The 23,729-nt window shown below is 26.9% G+C and overlaps 1 long non-coding RNA gene across 3 annotated transcripts; it reads right to left on the bottom strand.

Moving 5' to 3' along the window:
• LOC126550090 (uncharacterized) lies at window positions 1-23,722 on the bottom strand. Of its 3 annotated transcripts, none has more exons than XR_007604102.1 (9): window positions 23,519-23,722; window positions 23,326-23,430; window positions 23,034-23,262; window positions 22,746-22,924; window positions 22,477-22,669; window positions 20,464-20,716; window positions 19,697-19,781; window positions 486-685; window positions 1-410 (listed from the first exon to the last, which is right to left on the bottom strand). It is a non-coding gene; the product is annotated as an uncharacterized LOC126550090 (long non-coding RNA). The 3 variants fall into 3 exon arrangements; XR_007604103.1 differs by having other exon boundaries at window positions 22,524-22,669; XR_007604101.1 differs by lacking the exons at window positions 1-410; window positions 486-685; window positions 19,697-19,781; window positions 20,464-20,716 and having other exon boundaries at window positions 21,945-22,669.
• Window positions 23,723-23,729: the final 7 nt, after the last annotated feature.

Below are 23,729 nucleotides of genomic sequence, written 5' to 3'. Positions count from 1 at the left end.
TTCTTGATTTAGGTTACTCTATCTACGTTTTATTATTCGTTGGCTCATTCACCACTACTACCCTGCATCCGCGACTCATTTTATGAAAAGCACTAATTACCGTTTCCCGTGGGGTGGCAAGCGAGAGTTGTAGATGGGATAGACTGGGAGAGAAAAATGAAGTTGTTCGAAAAAAAATTATATATATATATACCGACTTCATTAAGTTCTTTATTTTTTCAAGGAAGGGGTGCGTTTAATTAATCATAGTGTCATAATCCCGTCATTGGTTTTCTTTCATTTTCTTTTTCACCCCCAGGGGATTGTAGTATTATTTAATTTTTTTTCATTCACACGTCCTTATTTGTATTCTGAAAGTATTTTCGACGACGATGATGATGGTGACGTCCTCCTACAATTTTCTGTTAATCCTTTTGCGAGACAAATTAATGAAAGTGCTTTTCAGCGCATTTATATAATAATATGTTGCAACAACATCTTTTTACCTGTCCCTATCTCGTCATTATTTTTCTTAAAGATTTAACATTAACGCCAGAGAGGTACTTTATTCATGCTTAATCCGTTCTGGTTAATTACTGAAACGCGGTTATAACATTTTTTTTCTTCATATAATTTTCCGAAGGTTAGGGATTGAATAACCACAGCTACAGTGTTGTGGTAGACACGGTTTTTTGTAAACACAGATCTAAAAAAAAAAAACTGATTACAAAAAGACGTATAATAACGATTTGAAAAAAGAGCTACAAAAGTTATTATATATATATATATATATATATATATATATATATATATATATATAGTATATATACACTATTAATATCTTTATAACGTAATAAAAGTTGATAAATTCAACCCGGATACTTTTGTGGCTATTGTTTCATTATAAACGTCATGATGATTAATAGGACATTACTTCTCCCTCAAGTGGTCAGGGGAGGATTTCACAAATGTCAGAAATGAAATTTGTTATAGCATTTTTCTTTTCTCGAGCAATTGCACGTATCAAGAATTCTTTTCTTATTTAATATTTTACACTCAGATTCTAAGATTTTTCCACTGATTCAGGTAGGCGGAATCGTTTGCACATTGCGAAAAATAAAAGATTAAAAAAATTAAGTTTAGATTAACTGTATTAAGTTCACTGGAGGTGGTGTTTTAAGAATACGATACTAATATTTTTTAGTTAAATCTTGCATCAATGAAACACAATGTCGAGTTTTTCTGACTCTTTATAGTACCTATAATAATAATGTACTAAGTATAATTATCGTCTATAAACAACTAACGATTATTTATTATTTTATATTTATATATGATTGTATTACAATATTCAGTACGTATGTTCTATACGTTATACATACGTACAATATGGAAAATTATACATATTTTTTGTTAATTTAAAAGATCAATAAATAATTATCATGTGACATTTAAATTCAACAATTATTTCTAGTTTATAATTATATAATAAAGCTATAAATACAATATAATTTTAATCTAAATAGTTTGATTAATAGAAAAATACAATGTATAATATAAGAATTACATTCCTAAGTTATTAGTTATTGACGGGATCCATAATTAAAAATTAAAATGTATAAAAAAATACACAATCTATAACTTGACCAGTAAAACTGCTTCTCATTCAAAAATTTTAAAAAGTGGTTATATTGCTTCTATGGTTATTTTTTTTAAACTCTTACATTTTATTATTCCTTAAGATGATCATTAATTTCAACAGATTTTAATTTATAGTTAAAACTGCATACATAATATTAATTTTATAATTTAATATAAATTATATAGACTAAAAATAAATAATATTTTATTAGTTATTAATTATTAGTATGTAATAAAAGCATTAATCTCTCATTTAGAGTATTTAATTGTAATTGCATTTGATTAATACTTAAAACCAAAATGATTTTTTTGTTTTTGTTTATTCACTAATAGCCCATTTATGTAGACACTCGCCAAACAAAAACCTTAAAGCTGATTAAAATATTAATAATCAGTAATCTGGAAAATGTTCGTATACAGAAAAATAAAAAATAACAAAATTTATTTTTAAAGAGTAAAATAAATCAATTGAATATTAGTTGAATAACAAACGAAAGATAACGTAAATGCATACAATATATTATTGCATAGCTTAAAAATATAATATTATTTTTGAAAACTTTTCAGAATCATTTTTTTATATGGTTTAAGTAGAGCTATTGGGAAAATTATTTAATGACTCATTGTAGATATATAATAATTATTGCTAAGATCATATTATTATTATTAATATTAATATAAAATATAAAAATAAAACGTATTTGTCTTGAATTATTGAATAAACTAACTTTTATAAGTGAATATATTATTATTATAATATTTTAAGTCACGTGGTATGAATTTACTGATAAAAAATTACTCTACCGATACGTTTGTATTTTTGCTGCATTACCATCGTTATCTGTGATGTTGCACGAGTGTATATGTATATTATGTGTCATAGTTCCTCTTCATCCGGGCGGAGTAATATGGGCTCGATTTCAACGCGATTGCGGTACAGTGGTAATAATAATTAGTGCTTGGCGATCATTAAATTTCGCACAGTAAATTAAGATCGTCTTGTCGTGCTGTAAATTAGTCCAAGCGGTGGTTTCCTATATATAATATACGCGCTTTTGTGTTCCTTCCTTGCGACTATTCAGACCCCAAAACAGTGGAGCGTGTGCGGCGGACGGGCGTGTTTTAGTGCGGTGGGGTAGGTTTGGCGAAATCGAAGTGACTAATGCTAAAGTTTCTGCCCCTCCTGCAGCAACGACATCGTGGCACAGTGGCAGAGAAGAAAAACTAATGTACTGAGATAAGGGTGTTATAAATATATGATGGTGCATGGACGGCCGGGGGAGGGGGTGAATAGGTTTTTGAGGGTGAGAGACGACAAAATGGGACTTTCATTATTTCACTCACAAACGGTGACGAAGAGGTAATGGTTGGGATGGTAGCAGGGAAGGAGAAGGAGAATGGGCGCAGCTAGCCTTGAGTGAGAAATAATATCGTCAAATCCTGCGTAAAAGTTAACAACAATTGGGGGTGGTCTAACTTTTTTCCTTTTTTTTAGAAACTTTTTCTTTTTTCCCCTGTCCCTACTGCAGTTGTACACTATCGCAGCTTATTCTTAAAAGAATAAAATAGGATGGGAGAAACAGTCTAAGAGGCTCGAGAATCGAACGCACCCAGGGACTTTTGTCGATAATTTATCGGGTAACGGCCGTTGGAAATGGAGAAAGAAACAATATCCTCGGCGAGTTGGCGGAGGTGAATTATTGTTGACAAGTGTCGAGCCGTTATCTTCTCTCTCTCTCCCTCTCACTTTCATTCTCTCTCTTTTTCTCACACACACTTTTCCCTTCTCTCAAAAAGGCTATTTTTCCTCCCCTATAAGCCCTCCATTTCCCTTATCACCTGAGCAAATAGGTCGTTTTTAAACAAAATTAAGGGTCTCCCGTATATGGTGCAAGTATTTCAATGCAGTTGTATATGTATGATATACATAAATAAATCGATTTTTCACAAACAAAAGGTCAAACGAAACGACACGAACAAGATCTGATTTTTTTGAAAATATTCGATTTTTATAATTAACTGAAATGATTTTATTGTTATTCAAATTTGAAAAAATAAAACTAAAATATACTTTTAAAGAATAGGTAATAAATATTGAAAATATGATATGATATGATAGTAGATAAAAATAACTAATAGTTTTCAAAAAACTACATTTTTTATTGATATATTATATTTTATGCTAATTACGTGTACCGAATTGTTTAAAATCTTAGATTGTAATTTTTATGATTAATTAAAAAGAAGAATTTTAGTTTATTGACTTAAAACTTAGCTCATTACGTAATTTATGATTCATTGTTTGTAAGCAATATAACGTTTCAAATTTTAAAATAAATCGTTATATTATTAAGTAATGGTGTGTTAAATAAAATACGTTATACATATAATTTTAAATAATTTAATGCAATTATTATACCTATCAAACATCAATTCTAATAGAAAAATCTTGTTGAATAAAGTTTATTTGTTATATTAATAAATAATAATATAAAATAGTTATCATTTTGATTTAAAGACGTTTAAATTATTCAAAGTTTCAAAATGTTCATCCAACAATGTTGTTTTATATATGTTGTATTAGCATAAGTGTTAGTATAGTTTCCAGTATCGTGCAATAATATTAAATTGAGCAACAACAAGCTGGGCATACTTGTTCGTTATTTTCAGAATAACAGGTAATTTGATACTTATATGATTGAATAGTAAAAATATTTATGAATATTATAATAGATTATGGAAATTCGTCAGACATGTTTAAGATAAAAATCTAAACAAAACTACTCAATACATTTTTTTGTTAGGTTATATTTTTTATTTGATATCAATAAATCGGAGTTTATTTATAATTCGATTTTAAATAATTATTAATAAAAGTAACACTTTTATACGCAAAGCTATTAGACATGGGCCTATAATAATTATCTTTAATGCAATAAATTAGGTAGGTACGTAGTTAATTTTTTTTTAAATTTTTGGTTCAAATCTGGTAAATTCACATTAATAGACTGAATATATAATTTTTATGATTTATCTAGGTTTCATGGTTTTATTTAGTATTAAATTTATTATATCTAACTTTATATGGTACTATTCAACGTGTCTAAATGCAAAGTTATTTTATCATGTATATTATAATACGTGTGTATATTGTATTGTAACACCAATGGGTTTTATTTTCTTATAAACAACAAAAATTATACAAAACAATTTCAATGTATACCTATAACCATTAAATTTATAAGCGTATAAATATTAATAATTGTACTTTGTGTAAAACTGTAAATATTTAATTGTTAGTTACTGAATTATACGTTAACACTTCAAAAAAATAAAGTTAAATACTTAGATATGCACTAATATATTATTATTTCTGCTTAAATTAAAACATTACATGTAATTTGTCAGAAATCGTAAAAAAAAAGGAAAAAACATTTGGAAGATATTCCAAACAGTAAGGTCCCAACAGTATTCCATTAACCATATAAATACGTATATCATCTAACCGAATTTCAATTCATCGTTGAAGTGATTTAACGTATAGTTGAAGAATTATAACCTATTGTATTTTGATAACAGAATATCAGTTTGAATGAAATCACCCATCGTGCCATAAATATATCATCCTTTTAAGACTAAATCAAAAAGTTTGTTAACAAATATGCAAATAAACTGTTGAGCTGCACACTGATGGAGCTGTTAAACAACTTCTACTTTAACTTTCTACTTCTAGACAGCTGGCAAGACATCAGATGGTGCCTCGAACGCTTGAAGCCATATGTCTTAGTTTAAGTGACTTAGTTTAAGGAAAGGGTCTACCTCATTAGAGATAGACCCCTAAACATGACATATTATGTCCGTGTTTATACAAAGTGATCTATTTAATGTAAAATACTTATTATTTTATAAAACACGGTTTTAATCACATTTATTTTATAAATAATTAATGTCATTAGAAAACAAAATGTAACTATATTTTTTATGATTTTGAACATCATAAATTATAATCCTATTATTAGTTTTTTACTAATATATTATTTGAGATATTTCAGTATATAAACATATTTCAAATAAATATGTTTATATAAGTAATTATGAGAAGAGTAGTGAACCAGGATTCCTTAGTACTACTCAACTTAGCTCATTTAAACTTTTAACACTTGTTTATAATTAATAAATTACTCTTCGAAAATTCGATTCTTATTAATAGAAGTACCTATATTAGAAAAAAAAAATGATTTGGAATAAAGAATTAAAAATCTATAATAATTTCATAAAGCAAAAAAAAAAATATTTAAAAAAAATGTAGATTGTCAATATAGGTAGTTATAGAAATTAAATTTTATAAAAACAGGTTAAAATAGGCAATTTTAAAGTTGTAGAGAACATTTTTATAAGGTTATATACGAAAATTTCACAAAGACATACCACACAAAGTTTTAGGCTCACTTTACTGTTAGACAATGAATGTGATTTTTTTCACACTGACATTCTCCAGCCTTACAAGAAAAACTATTATTATGATGCAAAAAACAATATTTAAAAACTAAAGAAAGCCTTATTTATTTATATAATGATGAGTTGGACCAGTTTTTTTATGGATATATTTTGAAATAAAATGTAATGCTTTCCATGGGTCTACTAATAGTATAGAGGAAATCCATATGATCCCACAAGTCTATTTCCTACTAAATATAACAAATTATAACGTATACATTGATTACGTATTATAGATTTGACAAAAAAGGTTTTGGTGATTACTTGAATTAATTGCAAATAAAACTACTAATATTTTAAAAATTTATTTACAGAAGTAAAAGCTCAGATATAATATACAGAGAATAAAACGAAAGATATAACTCAAATGTATTTTACGATTTTTCTAGAATTATTCCATAGTCCCTAACAGTAAATAAAATAGTTGTCATAATATTATACGTGTATTATACTACAATATTTTATTACGATACTCATATGTACAGGGTGACCTTATACCCACCCACCCGCGGCCTACTAACCATTACTTGCCACTATAATAAATATATTATACTCTTGCCTAACCCGTTTCTCCTAACTGAACTTTAAATCGCACAAAACTATATATTATTTTGAATACTATTAACAATGGAAATTAGTATTTTGACTTTTAAAATACCTATTTACATAAATTAAATCCGTTTAAATTGGTTTTCTTAAGAATCGAAAAAACAAGGGGTTTTAGTTTTTTTTTATTATTATTATTTTGTAAATAAAAAAAAAATATTATGAATTTTTATAAATACAGACCTCAGTGATAATATTATATTTACCAATATAGTTCTATAAAATTGAAAATAGAAAACAGTTATTAAAAGAGACGTACAGTATATACCCTGTACAATATATAATGATGTGTTTTATTATATTATGTTTTTATCTTTCATTGTAAAAATCTGAACGTCATTCAATTAAAAACGTCCATAACAAAAAGAAAAAGTAGAATTCGTCGCGCATATAATTTATATATATATATTTTTTTTTATATTTATTTATATTTCTATTACGTATATAATATAGTACAAACTTCAATAAATACGATTTCGATTAAAAATAATAAAATGTATTATTCTCGTCGCGCAAATGGTCAGAAGCAGAACTCGTGTTTATAAAGTTTATGGTCACATAATAATGGTAATAATAGTACAAATGATCTCTGACCACGGGGCCAACGTTGTTCCAAGTCGCTTATATACTATACACGGTACAATTAAAAGTTTTAAGGACCGGTGGTTTTCGCGTACGAAAAAAAAATAGAACTACGGAATAAATATAACACAAGTGTACGAGGTCAGACACAACTCGAAAACTACCCTTACCGTATAGTTATGTAGTTATTGTACGTACTTATATAATATAATATATATATTCTAATATGCTATGTATGCGAACTGGCCGCCAATGAAGTGAACGCCTCTTTTACGTGTCTGTGGTTAATCTACAATTTCCGAGAACAACCTCCAGCCACGAAATATAAACGTTATTGTAGACTTCACCACATGAATTTTTTATTTTTGAGTTGAATACACGACTTTTATTTAAAACAAATTATTATGTTTAACAGGTATTCTGTTTTAGAAACCACCAAAACGACGTGTAAAATAATTTTTAAAAAAAATATATAAAGAAATTTGTATATAATTCGTATCCTTGGAGCAAAACTGCCTCTTCTGTAGATTTGAGAAAAAACATTTTTAAGTTTCTAATTTTAATTTTTAACTGAGAACGTAATTTTTAAGTTATTTTAATGATTTAAATCTTATATTAACTGTTTTCTAAACTAGTGTAGATTACGATATTAATATTTTCTTGTTTAAAAGAATTTAATTTTATGGCAGTTTTAAATTCAATTTTATCATACAATATTGCTACATTTTGATATAGTACAGTATTGCATTACGTTTTAAAAACAGCTATAAAAACTAATATGGCTGTCTTAACTCTTAACTGAATGAAATACCCATTTATAGAAATTTGGCAGTATTACGTTCATTAAAGCAAAAAAAAAAAAATGTTATACTGACTCAAAAATCTGTGACGCTTAATTTAATTTTTATAATAATATTATACTGCATATGATTTTCATTAAGTTTTCAATATTTAGCGACATTTCATAAAAGCACCGATTTAAAGAATCAATCTTGAAGGATTCTCGATTGTTACGAATAAAATGTATAGTTCGAGATAATAATACTCGTTCTTCACATTGATATTATAATCACTGATTTTTTAGTAGATAATTATTTAAGATAATTTATTATCTAAAATTTAAATTAAATTTCAAACTCAAGGATTTAAAAAATGGATTATATCAATCACAAAGTATAGTTAAAGATATTTTATCGTTTTATTGAAAATAGGTAACCCAAAGATTTAAGATTATAAAAATAAATTAAAATCAACCAATATAAGTATGGGTATTAAGACGTTTTCCGAAAGTTGCTTTAACGACGATGGTGAATTAACAAAAGTTAACTAGGTACAGATTATAATATAACTATAGCTGTACTAAAATTATCAGGACTCTACTTAACATATCACGGCCACAAGTTGAAACTAGTCAAAAACAAATTATGGGGAATTAAATTTTTCTTTTAATCTCTTCTTAATAAATGATACAATACGAATAAAAAACTATATTTTTTAATCGATCAATACTAATATTTATATTTCATGGCATGGTTCATAAGTCTATCTGGGTATTATTGTGCTATTTCTGAAATGTAGTAAAAATACCTATATGGTTGTACCGTTATTACGAGTGCTCAAATCCGTATTTTTCTGTATTAATTAAATTAACGAGATTATAAAAAATCACGATTTACATAACATTCAAATTCTCCGAAACTTAAATAATATTTTAAAAACATATATTTAGATACTTTCAAAATATTAATTAAATTAACACAACAAACAATATTTTTTATTTGTGGAATTTTGTTTTAAAACGAATTCCATCAAAGTAAATGAGAGTGAAAATTACTTAAAAGCAAAATCAAAATAAGCAAAATACTTTTTATTAAACTAATAAAATAAAATAAGTTATACCAAAGACAATGTATTATAATTATAAAACAAAAATTAAAGGGTTGTAACCAAAAGTGTTTAGCACAAAAACTGTTTACTGTTTTATTGTTTTGGACAACGATTAAATTAACGTTTAGAAGTTTTTATGCGCAGTCTTCAACATTTTTTATTTTAATAAAAATCTCATTATTATATGATCATCGACAATTTAAATATTTTTTTTTTTTGTTTTATAAAATGTATACCTATTTATTTTACATAATTGCTAGTTACATCATATTATTTGATTATTCATTCTTATATTGCCCAACACATTATTAAAGCCTACAAAATAATATGGATATTACAACCAAAAATAAATTGTCTTCCACATTTCATCTCGTAATATTAAATATTAAAATAACAATTTTTTTTACTAAACATTAATTACATAACTAAACATCCAATCTTCTATGTCACTTTAATGTTAAATTAAATTTTAAGAAAAACATGAGTATAGCGTAAATTAATTAATGTTGACACATTGTTTAAGATGTAATGATGACATAACATTGTCTTTTGGTAGAAAAATATTGCTGGATTGTTTTTCATAAATGTAATTCAATGAAAAACTTATTAACATTTAGTATGTTAAATTAATATTTAAGAATATATTATGTTACTTACGTTTAATCAACATTAAAGTAACACGAGTATTATGTCGTTTTGTTATGAGGGAGCTGAAAAAACCAATTCACAAAAACTTTAGGTAACAATTTTTTGTTAACTAATAACAATTATTCTGTTCTACGTATAATGTACTATGTACATAGTACACCATATGTAGACCGTGTCTATTGTTCTATGTATAACTACGGATTTATCTTTTATAAATCAGATTCGTTAACTGATACAACTAAGTTATTTGTTTTTTTTTGTAGAAAATATTAAACTATGTGAATGATCAAACTAGGTACTTATCAATGTGTCTCTATAATACCTAACTCTATTTAAGTATATTTTTACTACATATATACTATTGCTATTGTAGAGAATGAACATAAATATATTATGTGTATCATATTGATGCTGATTTTCGAATAACCTCTTGTCTTCTTATATAAATGGTCTGAGATGTTTGTTACCTAACCCGATGAACATGGAACCATAGCGGTTGTGTAACTTTTAAATTGAAAATATAGGTCATTTTTTTTATTTAATTATGAGTGTAGGTATACATAGATTTAAAATTATACATGCAAAGTGCAATAACATCTATTGTAGTGAATATTGAAAATAAATATTAGAATACAATACCAACTGTTTGAATTATGTATTTAGCAAGAGTTCAGGACCTTAACTATGAGGTTACCATTCGTTACCACTATACCAAGTTACTATATTAGACACGTTATATTATGTCTATGGCGGCGTATAGTGCATATAAATACTATAGACATAGCTATGTATATATATATTTGGTATGAGTACGTACTCTATTTGATTTTTGAAAATCAGTTTAAAAGTGCACGTATCCTTTTCCTCGAGCCTTTAATGCTTCTTAATTGAATTCGGTTCGAGTTTCAACTTAAGTAACGCTGGATTTCCGGTTTAATCTATGACAGCCAGCCAGATACCTATATATATATATTATATATATTATTATACTAGCTGTTTGTGGTCAAAAACTTTTATTCACTATTACGCCCGTTCAAAGTTTTAAAAGAGAATATTGTTTTTTAAATCACATTAGAAATAATATAATACCGTACATCCGATATAAAAGTGATTTATGATTATATTATGTCAAAATTATGCTCATTGTGTAGGTGATTTTAATCGTTTAGAAATTATTAAGTACGTTTTGTTGAATGTACGGTCTATTAGTGAGATAATATGTAGGTACATTTGATTTATTTCGAATACCTACTTGTAAATGTAAATTGATTTTAAAAATATTGTAATATACAGTTAAACAGTTTATATTTGATATATGTTTATAAATATTACGATATAGCAGATCATCAAAACAGAGTAGGTGTTATCTCCATTTAAACGATTAATTTTTTATAAATTCTTTCAAAAAAAAAAAAACAAAAATTTCGTGTTAATAATTCACATGGTTCGGTTTGACCACATTTTTTAATGAATACACACGTGAACATTTATTAGTTTACTATACAGATTTTTAAATATTATGATTTTGAAAATTGAAATATTTTTAAACTATATTATGTAATGAATAATATTTTATAAAATACACGAAACATGTACAGACACGCATACTCTCTCACTGTCTTTCTCTCCCACACAACAAATTCGATTAATGTTTATCGTTCAACGATGTAGAAACTTAAGCACTGTTGATAACATGATGAATGCGTTATGACGGGTATAAACATTGAACAGTATTAATAATACGATTTTGAAGTTTCATTAATAACAATATAGATGGCCAACATTTAATTTAAAATAAATTGTTTTGGATTCTGAGTGGGGAACAAGGTATAGGCTCCCAAATATATATGTTCGCAATATGGCAGTGTCAAGTTGACGGAACCGCCGCCGTACTTATCCATTAGTTTTGAAATGTGTGGTGGCTTTTTGTGGTACGTCCATAAATACTTTTTCACATGAAATATGTACCCAAAGGCCAAAAGGTTTCATGATGTAGCATGATATATATATATATATCGGAGCTATTCTACACAATCTGCAGGGTTCGTGTAAAGAGGTAATTTCATTTAAGCATCCCACTAGAGAAAACGACAACAACAAAAACTACCACCACCTTATCAGTTGCAATCGACTGTACCCTTGGGTTCGAAGAAAACGTTTTCATTACGTTCGACTTTTTTCATAAACTTTCTAATCATCAGTAAGTTTCAAGATTCTAAATCATGACAAATTAATTTATTTCTGTACCTATATTTTATAAATGCGGTGTAATTTTCAAACAGCTTTGACATTTTATAGGTGGAACAAGATGATAAAATTTAAAAAATGTCTAAATCCTTTAATGTAAAAATTGTAATTTTGCTTATCTATACATTACGTAGGTATCGTAGATATATATATATATATATAACTATAAAAGTATAGTTTTAAATGTACTTTTATCATTTTTGTCAGTAGGTTTGCGATATATTATCGTCGGATGCTCTCTCTCTTTCACTCTCTCAAAACGCACATCCGTTCGCTCACGTGTGCATGTGCTATAATGTGATAAATCACTATGTAGGATATAATTATATCATGTTTACGGCAGCTATAATATTGCCAATTACCATTATATAATTAAAATTATTTATACGTCAAACACGCGCCGCGGTGGTAGTCATACTGCAGGTAGGTACATGATATTATTAAACAGATATTCAAAACAAAATGTGATGGACTGGCGTAGTATAGTGTTTTCGGATGAGGTATACAAAATAAAAGGATTTCGAACACGTGCGTGTATGAATTAATATATACACAAGCACACGTCCACGCGCGCGAATACACAGTCGTTTTGGGAATGTGTGCCTTTAACCATTGACAGTATAATAGGATAAAGTGGTGGCGATTGCTCAACTAGCACACACACGATGGAATGAGCGTTATGTAGGATGATGTTCCTGTTGCCCGATAATTATTATTGCATTTCACACACACATATAATACTACACAGTATTCATACGCGTACACGTAATATAATATACATACATAATATATATATATATATATATATATGGAGAGAGAGAGAGAGAGAGCGGAAATTAGATAAATGGAGACACTTTGCAGTTTTGTGTTTGCGTGTGCATACTGTGTGTATACGAGGCACCGCTTTTTGATGGATTAATGGAATTCACGAGAGCCGGCGTATATCATAATATACAGTTTAAAGCTATCGCGCGCCGTTAGACCAGCGTACGTTCACTATATACCGGCATTTATGTGTATGTCGCGAGTATATATCATAATTCATATTATTCGGACATCAAGAGTAGGCCACTTGGCGTGTGGTGTGGAGTAGAAATTTTTATTTTCGAAAATTTAATAAATCGGACGTGAGTGGATCGCTCGCGCTACTGCACCGCGGTTGCGGCCCCGGTGGTGGCGACAGCGGTGTGCAAAAAGGATAATAATTCTGACGTTTGTTGTTATAATTAATAAATTTTTTTACACGATCCCCTCTTACCAGCCACTCGCGCATACCTATATATACACCCGTGCTCGTAATACGCGTACAATACGTATATGTTTCAGTACTGCTCTCCTACTGAAGCGGTAATAGCGTATCGACTGACCAGAGGAGGACATATTTTTTACTGTTGTGCATACGACGACCAACTTATAATAGATAATAATAATATATGTATAGAGTTATATTTTATCGTTTTGACCACTGCTGTAACGTAATATTTTAGCATAAAAAAGCCCGTTTGCAGCTCTCGACTAATACGTTTGATTACAAAATGTCATGTCCATTATCGCAGTTATCATCATAACCGTCGTAGTTATCATATCAATATTACATTCGATTTCATTAAATAATTGTAATTAACTTAAATTATATATAAAAAATAGGACTTAAAATTTTTAAATTTCTTAAAAACGATTTACCTGAATACAAATAAAAAGTTATATCAGAAAGTGTTATTGAGTTAATATATTCTTATTTGTAATATTTTACATTTCCTGAAATAAAGTTTTTATTATGTCATTGTGTTACATTTTGTGATGAAAGATCTCTGCTTTATTTTAATTTTATTTTTAACCAATATTACATTTAATAATACTTTTACAAATTTCGTGGTATTTAGGATTGGATATTTTTGGCAATAATAATAAAGTTTTCAAATAAAATGATAACATTTAGTCTATTAAAGTGAGTATAATGATTATAAAACTCATCATGGTGTTAAAATAATTATATAATAACTATAAAATAAAAGGATTTCAGAATTATTAAATTTTAATTAAAAGTAAATTATTTTAATTCCATTTATTGTATTCATTTATTGCAATGTGAGGATTAAAGTTTTTAAATTTTAAGGAGCGCATAGTTTTTAAACTATAAATCAGTATTAAATATAATATTATTATTATTCTTAAAATATATTATTATTATGTAACGTTAAACTATTTATTCTCGATAATTTAAAATAAGATATTGAATTATTTAACGAGTTATAACAAATAGAAAATTTGAATAACACGGATGTTTTGATAAGTTTTATTAAACAATTTCAAAGCTATTTAATACTTTAAAGAAAGTGGTTTTCTTTTTTTACATAATACTGCACTATTTGTCAAGCTATTACTGTGCTTAAATATGAGTAAATACTAAATGAGTGTATCATTTAAACATTAAAAACCATATTTATAGTTAAAAAATATTAATAAGTTTGAAATTATAATATCTATCATAGTATTATTGGTTGATTTTTGAATCGATTTAAAAATAAGTAGTACAACATATTAACAATAATTTAAAATATAATAATATATTATTCGAATACACGCAAGTTACACGAAAACGTCATTGGATTATTTATAAAAGTATACTGAAATAACAATATGTAATAACTGATAATAGGCGTGTGGTTTATAGTGACATGGGAAACTTTAGGGTTGAGTTGAAACTTAAAGGATTGTGAAAATATATATGCGGTTGCGGTGACATATTATTGTGTTTGTACAAACGAAATTAATGATGAAATATTGGAATGTAAAACATACTTGGAAACTATCAGACCTACCAGTAAAGTGAGCAACAACAAACGTATATAATATAATATCGTGAGCATAATATTTTATTAACATTTAATATTGGCACAAGTGTGTGATTCATAATATTCACGTCAGTCAGTTTAATTAACGCCACTCAGTGAAATCGGTTATACCTATATGTACAGTCATTTTTCATCAAATATAAACCATAGATTTGTGCACACATTAGTCTACGTCTAATACGCACGATCGATTTTAATGAATAAATCATCAATTAGTAAGGAATTAAATCGTTAAAAAAAATTTCAAAATATATTATGACGCCATGTATTATGTATGAATGATGGTATGCGTGTATCGTGTGTCGTGGAAAACGATAGTAATAAAACAATAAATACTACATTGGACCGCTCAAAACACAGTCACTAATAAAAAAAAATTACTGCCACAGTTAATATTAATAATAATAACAGTGCTAATGGATACAGACATTTGTCATAAAAAAAGCCATCGAATCCAGGAATTATTTCAACAAATGTTGATCTTTCTGTGCGTGAGAATATAAGGTGTCATTTCTCGGTAAGTTTATGTAATATTCATATTCCGAGGTAGGTGATGTAAGTATTTATGTTGCATTGTCGTTAAAATAAAAAATAATAATAAATATAAAATACAGTGAAGATTTTAAAATTTTATTTGAAGAATAAAACTTAAAAAAAATAATTTACTGATAAATTATTGTATTATGAATAAAAAAAAACTTAAATAATAAAATTATAACTCGAAAACGAATAATTGTGATACTTGATATTTTATCCAAATGATTATGTAAAGAGAAAATTTCAGTTTTATTTTAGTTTTTTTTCTATAAATGTTTATAAAAATTATTCCCCTTGAAAAATTCTTGAAAATTCAATACAAATCCTTCAATCACGAAAATTTACAAACTACAAATATTTTGTAGTAAACTAGTAAATAACTTATACATTTTTCAATTTTTATGTTTAAGGTTAACATTTTCTTTGTGTTTTTTTGATAGATATTTCCTTCGTCGTTTTTTATTTGTGAAATGTTTTCCATCATAACAAGAATGATATAAAATGAATACGTAATATTACAAATTTTAATACAAAATAGTAGGAGCTGCAGGTAATTATTACAGTATAGCAACTAGCATCTACTCTATCAAATGACAATAGCTCAAAACGAATATGCGATAACATCAACATCATATTATTTATATGTCATTTTGAATAATATGATCTTAGATAATATTATTATTTAATAATAATAATGTGTATTATCTAAGAATATAATATTCATTCGAACCATAGACTAATTTTATTATTACTCTATGGTTTGAACTTTTATTATATACTTCACGACAGGTTCGAGGAAACAGGACACTTTGCACACGGCGGCACAAGTCAAATACTCACCGTCGTGCGATTATTCACTAATTTTTTTTTTATCTAAAAGTATTAATTTTTTTCCAACTGTACTGACTGTCCTAGTTATCGGAAAAAATTTGAATTTGTCATGAAGTTTACTTGAAAGCGACTTTTTACATTTCTAAATTAACTTTTTTAGTTTATTATTATAATTATTATAATATTTTAAAATTTTTAATACTGAAAATTTTAAATTAAAATTTTGAAGGACTCAAGTAATTAATTTCCAAACAGTAAAAAAGTTGTTTTCAAATAAACTTTATGGAGAATTGAAACATGTTTTTGGAATTTTTTTCCGATAACTAAGATAGTCAGTACAGTTGGCAAAATATAGGTCTACTTTGGCAGAAAATACAGCCGGGTCGAATCCCCTTAAAATACACCAATAAGTATGTCCCAAAAGATTCAAAACGAAATCAATGTATTTATTTTATGTATACATTCATTATTTATTTTCCTAGGGTAGTAACTAAGGTGTTCCAAAAATAATCACCCTGAAAACATTGCAATAATATGACGTGGTACGAGGAGTTAAGGCTCGTTTTGCGAAAACAAAAATGATTGATCTTGTAAACCTTATTATGATTTAAAGGTTATAAAGCTGCAGCATGTCGTGATCGAATATTAATACCGATTAATTGGATTCTTTTTGGTTTTTGTATATGAGGAATAATCAATTTGACCGGTATTACCGATACATTTTTGGAGGAACATCTGTTCGTTTCTAAATTATTTGTTTTTCTTTGATTACATCAAAAGTTATACTAACGTATAGTATGCTAGTATAAAAATAAGAAGTCTTAAGATGTATAGTGAATATTTATAATAAGAATTTTGTATATTAAAATCCGATAACATCAGTATAAAATCCAACACCTGAATAATATTGAAACGGAAATAACCAAGTAAAATTATAAGGTGTATAAACCAGTTGAATAAAATATAAATTGTAGGTTACAACCTATATAAAAATAATTATGTTTACTTTTTAGCTTTTTTTTAAGGTATGGAAAATATGTCTTTGTCTATTTTAATTTCTTTAACATTAAAATATTAAATATTAAACGGAAATTGTGTATAATAAAAGAATTCAAAATTTAAAACTAAAATAACAGACAAAAAATACGAATTATTATAGTAAAACCAATATATTCATTCATCACTACGTTCACAATATTAAATATCTAAGGTAAGAATAATATCTATTAAAGTAATAACTTCTATATATTATACTGTATAAAAATTACGTATGGACTAAGAAGAAGAAAAAAAAATAGGCATACTAAAATATAAACACATGTGCGTAAGATGTGTGGTATTACCACAAAGCGAGTACCGAACTCAAATAGCAAGAGTACCTAAATAATAAGCAAAAATATGCAAGAGTACGTGAATTCCGTACGAAAATTGAATAAATCAGTTTTTATATACGATTTTTTGCATACGATTAGCGATCTCGAAATATAATAATTTATAATTTTAGATATAGGGGCATATTATATAATTTATCGGCGATGTTCCATATTATACAATATATAGATATTTACGCGTGGGCGTGTATTTGTATGTATGTATGTGTGTATGTGTGTGAGTATATAACGTGAAGTTTGAGATGAAGAAAAAATGGGAGGGAAAAAGTTTTTGAAAAACAAGTCGGGAAGAAAGTCTTTCTTTCTTTTTATTTTTTTGTGCTCGGCTACAAATCTTTAGACGTTTAAATGCAAATCTGCGGCTATGGCGATGATGGTCCGCCACTGAACGCGAGCAGAGTGAGAGGAATACCGTTCAAAATGCGTGTAATAATAATAATAATGATGACGATAAACCTTGCAGTGAAAATTTTCCCCTCCTGCGTGTGTGCGTGTTATAATACGTGCGTGTCGGTGGGTCCAATTGTGAATCAGTTCACGGAATTTTTGGGTTTAGTTGTATATCCAGTCATCCAGTGGATGTGTGTGCGTGTGGTTGGGGGAAGAGTTTGACAATATTTGAATGTTGCTATCAGGCAGTTCGGGGATAAAAGAATAAAAAGAAGGGGAGGAAAAAAAACGTGCTCGGATCTTGATAAAAAGTTGGCACCGGTTTTCTTCGCGGACGTCACGTTTACACAACACATTGCCACCTATGTAATATATATATATATATATATATATACACACAACTGGAGGTGTTTTTTCATCCTCTACTCGTGCCGCACGTCGTACCATCGGAGGATAAAATATAAAAATAAAATAAAACGCCAGGATTATTTTATTTTATTTTTTTCACGTCCCTTTTTGTATACCTTTTGGCAGAGGGAGAGGATCATATTAAACCATTTTCGCACACCCCGGGAAATCGCGCCTCCGTTTAAATTGATCACTTAGTTTTTTTCCTCTCGTTTTCTTGCACCTTCTTGCTCGTTTTTTTCTACTCGCACATACATATTTCAGTGCCATAGTAACAATCTATTAAGATGAAATTACTGTACAACACAAAAGCCTTTGTGGCCCTAACAAGTGTACAACACAATGATTTCAATTTGTTTGAGTTCAATGTCAACTATATGATACCAAAACGACATAATATTTGAAACCCTAGTTCTGAACTCTAATATTTAACATCATTCTCTTTTTTTCAGTATTTAAGATTGGATGAATTTATTTGATAGAATATTATTATAAACGATTGAAATTAATGTTTTATAATTATTATTTACTTTACGAAACGTAAGAAACATATTTCATGTATTTATAAAAAAAAAATGTGCTTGTTTAATTATAACAAAATAAAAATGTAACAATTCCCGATGGCACATACGGCTAAGAGTTATTTCATTGAATAAACTATGAAATATTCTTAAATGTGTATAAATATTATGTTATCCATGTATTTATGGAATAAAGATAAGTTATTTTATATTTAAAATAGTCACAGCGTTAAATGGTAATACAGTAATAAAAAATGACGATTTAATTACGCCTACTATATACACATATATATAAATATATTGTTTATTAAAGGCAATGTATTTGTGCCACATGGTTGTAGATTGTACACAGAATCAAAAGGTATTAGATTAAATGTTTTACAAACATTTCTAAAATTATTTTTAGGTATACCAGAAAAGTTTAGAAAATAGTTGAAACTACGTTGAATAAGTGATGGAGTAAAACCTTAATTTTTAGTATTTATGTATATATTTTTTTTATATGTCATATACATACAATAATAAAGAAATGTGCTCTATTAAAATTATTCGTTTTTATAGGAATGTTATTTATGGTGGTTTGGTGATTATACGTCTCCTATCACCTTATAATTACCTTAATAACTAAGTTGTTAAAATATAATTAATGGAAAAGGTACTATAGATCATTGTGTACCTGTTCTGATAGATGTGCTGTATAATACGTTCTTAAATACACCAGTGCGCCACTGACATGAACTGAAGTGTTGAAGTGTAGGTACCTTATAAAAATAAACTAAATGTCGTATTCTATAATTTTTATCATTTTTCGAGCGATATTGGATAATATAGCTACTTTATAATTTATAAACTATTTATTAATGTTTTTTAAATAATACATTAATTATATTATTTTCCATAAAATATTTATACGTTATGTTAAAATTATATATAATACATATTAATATGAATTAGTTAATAATAATAAATTTATTATTTAATGAAAACTAAAGAATTAAAATTGAAACTAATGTACTAAAAAAAGAAAAATCGATTTATCATACGAATATGTATTAAAAATATAGGTTGCATTATGAAACCAATAAGTTGTATTTTAACGGGAAAGTCGTAAAAACACGTTAAATGTGTAAACACTACTATATTTAATAATAAAATATAATTTAAAAGTTAATTTTTTTTTTACTATTAAAAATGAAGTACCTATCATATAATTTACTAACTACGGAATATTTGTGTGCGTAAAATCACTATACGCAGTCATGCCATTATATTATAATCATCGAAATTTTATCGATATTAATTATTTAGTTAGATTAGGTTTCATAATATAGAATCTATTATACAGATAATGATAGTGATTGTCGATCATTTTAATATCACAACTTCTAAAATAAAATATTCAATTTCTCGTGTTATCTATAAAAATACACATACACAACTTACTCTGCGGGATTATTATAATATCGTGTGTTGGTGATCCTTAAATAATGAACTGCAAAATACCTCCAAGGCAATTGAGACGTCTAGGTTGAAATTCGCTGTTATAGATGACGCTTACCTTTTCACCATCGAGTACACAAAAGGTTTAGGATTTAAAATATGACCAAACAGTTTGCTGCATAATGGCAACAGGTGGTTTAACAACACACATTATAATGCAATCAATGCACGCTGCTCTCAAATTTTCACATACTAGCTATAATAAATAAATAATAATAATATAATAGTCAAATCATTATGCATTTAATGTATTATGTAGATTCGAAAAACATTATTTATCCACAGGATGTTTTCACATTTGCACTTAATAGGTACTATATATATTATATACTTTATTAAATGTAAATCGATTTTCTATGTATACGACGAATTAATCGAAATCAATCAAAACGTTTAATATGAGTAGTAAAATTGTTGTTTTCTTTCGTTTAAACCGAGATTCATCAGCTATTTATGAGCCGGCACCGCAGAAATGTTGTATCAGTCAGCATTATTGAGTGAGCTGTGGACGTGTGGTGGAAAGACATTTTAAACGAAACGATAGTTAATAGAATTGCAGTTGAATGTTTTATTTTATTTATTTATTTATTTGTAAAATGTGTATGCTTTTTTTATTACATTTAATTAAAGTGTACGGGAAAGTATTTATATTTTATAACGTGTACATATTGCTTTATCCTAGAACTTGACTAATTATACACTTTTACATGTAGGACGTAGGTATTGAAGTATTTGTTCAATTATTGAAAATAAGAGTATACTTTATTTCCTATATTACGTTTTAATCAAGCTAAAATTAACACTTATTTAATTTATATATGCATTTAATAAATTTTCGGAAATCGAGCTGAATACTGAAAACTGAAGAGGAATAAAATGAATAAAAATAAAAATCGTCAGCTAGTTGTAAAACTAATTTAAAAAATATTCAAATAATAGAAATGTTATTTCGTGAAATTAAATTTTGTTCTTAAAAATGTGTTATAATTTGTGGACCATTTATAATGTTGGTTACAACTTTACAGAAAAAGGATTGATTGCAAATTCTTCTTTGAAAACACAATAATTAATGCTTATAAAACATTTGTTAAAGTATAAAATCTGACAAAAATATTTAACAATTGTACTTACAAAACGTCTGCATGTATTCTAATAAATAACAACGATAAGTCGTCGAATAGGCGGAATAGTAGACTTAATGGCTTGAAAACAAAAAAAATTTATTTTTTATTTTCCTTCTTTACTCTAGACTAATAAACAGTGCGGAAGCGGTGGTATAAATACAAATCTTTTATAAGAGAGATGGACGATATTACACGATATTATCCATAAAAAAAATATTTAAACAAAAATGAATTATTTTTATGAAATAACATAAAAATGTCTTTCATCATATTATATATATATATTTATTATCTCGCTTATTATACTAATACCATCTTTTATTATTTTACGTTGGTTATTGAAAACAAAAAAAAATCATAATTATATTTAAATACTTATATAAATCGGTGAAGCTGCGGTGAGTCTGTATTATGTACATTTCCATAAAATATAAACCTCTCGGTTAGAATGAAAAGCAAAAATGTAGTAATGATTATTTATTAAATATATTAATATCTATTATACGATACATGTATATATATATATATATTATATACCTATAGAAAAGCATTTGATGTGAAACCAATTTGCCTTCATAAAATATTTGTATCATATCATAATAATTTACCATAGCTTAAATGCTTTTATTGACAATCAATAATCGTATAATGGTCTGACCAATTAATATTTACCAGTGACTAATTTCAAATTATGTATTATAATATTTATGTACATTAGATACATTATATTCAAATCAAAATATTTTGATATAATTTAATATACCGGCGTCATACAACAAGCGAAATGTTTGTTAATAAGCTTATACCTACATATATTTTATCGTTATTTTACCTAAATTCTATTGAATATTGGCGAATATAGACTTTTAAGGTGTTTACATGTCAACTTAAAAACTTCATTCCCTATCCATCGACGTTCCTTTCTCTTCCATTAACTATTAATGTACCTTTATCATTCTTTTATTCTACATCGTTCAATGTGTCTTCTCAATAAAAACTTTAGTTAGCTTTAATTTTGAGTAGTTCTGAAATAATAAATAATTTATTATGTAAATATTAATAGCTATACAAATACAAATCTTTGAAATTAAAGATATTTACTTGTATTTTGTTATTATATATATATATATATATTTTGTACAAAAACATGCTTCCGTTGTAAATAAAATAATTCCTATTTTTTAAATGTTCCAAAAGTTGTTTTTTTTTTAAGGAAATTACATCCTTCCCCAATTTAAGGAGTTGTTTTGTTGTAACGTTATTACACAACGTAATCGAATCTATGGAGTTAATAAAGTTTTTATCAGTTAACAATATTACGGCAAATTGCGTTAAACCAGAAATTCCGACACCTATCTTTGGTATATAAACGAGTGGTTATATACTTACATGGTTATTGAATTCAGTAATTATATTATATACAGTAAATAAACAACAATATTATTATGTTCGTCGATCTTATACTTTGGCTGTTGTAATCACTCTTCACGAGCATAAAGACACGATAAAAGTGTGGACGTCGCGAGCACGTAGGTATATTTTTTTGGCTATACTTGGAATGGATATCTATACATTATATAGAATGATTCAACCAACCACGTTCACTTTTGTATTTTTCCTTTATTAATTAATGTATCACAATTAATTCTATTTTTTGGAAATTTTAAATTTTTATACTTACTTAAAGACCATATTTTAGAATTCAAGAGATTTTTGTACTGCTTAAGGAGTGTCCTATGTGATACATAAACTTCTGTTTTTCAAATGAGAACCCCTCTCTTATGTACTGTAAATTAATTAGTGAACAATTTAGTATAAAAAATTTCAAGAATTTAAAAAATATATGTATAGGAAATCTGTAATATTAAAATTACCAAAAATCAGATTTTGAGCAGATTTTTGTTCTTGAAAAAAGTACATTTAAAACAAGCCTTGACAAATCACTCTGTATACTATGTAGTGACGTACAATAATATAAGAAAATAGGAAGAGATCCGTTTTTTGTCTACATTTATGTATTTTCAAGTCAATTTTTCAAATAAAATAGTATAAACACAAAATAAATATCAACTCAAAAATTAGTGC

This window comes from Aphis gossypii, chromosome 2 (assembly GCF_020184175.1).
Source record: "Aphis gossypii isolate Hap1 chromosome 2, ASM2018417v2, whole genome shotgun sequence".
In the NCBI taxonomy this organism is placed as follows: domain Eukaryota; kingdom Metazoa; phylum Arthropoda; class Insecta; order Hemiptera; family Aphididae; genus Aphis; species Aphis gossypii.
This window is presented reverse-complemented; position numbering and strand designations above follow the sequence as displayed.